Source organism: Oratosquilla oratoria, chromosome 10 (assembly GCF_046742065.1).
Source record: "Oratosquilla oratoria isolate Oo_2021 chromosome 10, ASM4674206v1, whole genome shotgun sequence".
Classification (NCBI taxonomy): domain Eukaryota; kingdom Metazoa; phylum Arthropoda; class Malacostraca; order Stomatopoda; family Squillidae; genus Oratosquilla; species Oratosquilla oratoria.
This window is the reverse complement of record NC_134786.1, coordinates 63,122,218-63,122,601: the sequence shown is the minus strand read 5'-3', so window position 1 is coordinate 63,122,601 and position 384 is coordinate 63,122,218. Positions and strand designations below refer to the sequence as shown.

The 384-nt window shown below is 38.5% G+C and overlaps 1 protein-coding gene across 1 annotated transcript in view; it reads right to left on the bottom strand.

Moving 5' to 3' along the window:
* LOC143029270 (trypsin-1-like) overlaps positions 1 to 71 on the bottom strand; it is a 4,111-nt gene extending 4,040 nt beyond the window's left edge. Inside the window, exon 1 of the mRNA XM_076191987.1 lies at positions 1 to 71. This exon is cut by the window's left edge and continues 88 nt beyond it. The gene's annotated coding sequence lies outside the window, so the exon portion shown is untranslated.
* Between the last annotated feature and the right edge of the window lie 313 nt (positions 72 to 384).

Here is a 384-nt window from a genome sequence, read left to right as displayed (position 1 = left end):
ACCACGACGGCACCATAAGACCCCAACTACTGCAGCTGTTCTCTGGGAAAATATTTATTTTATCACTGCCACCAAGACTGAGAGAAGCGTCTACGGGGGGTCACTATCTGTGTGTAACACTGATACAGGCAACACTGATAACTGTTGCTGTCCTGGGACCGTAATTCAGTTGCTTATAATTTTTTTTTATCTAGGTCTACATGCAGGTACATTAGTTGTCAGTAACACAACATCGATATTTATCATTATTTATCATTTCAGAAAGGTTATGACGGTCCAATGTTCTTATTGATTTTCTATCACAGGAATACATCTTACTTTGTCTAGGGTTTCAAAGAAATAATGTTTTCAAGGTCAAACCATGTGAGTTCTGTTCTCTGATCA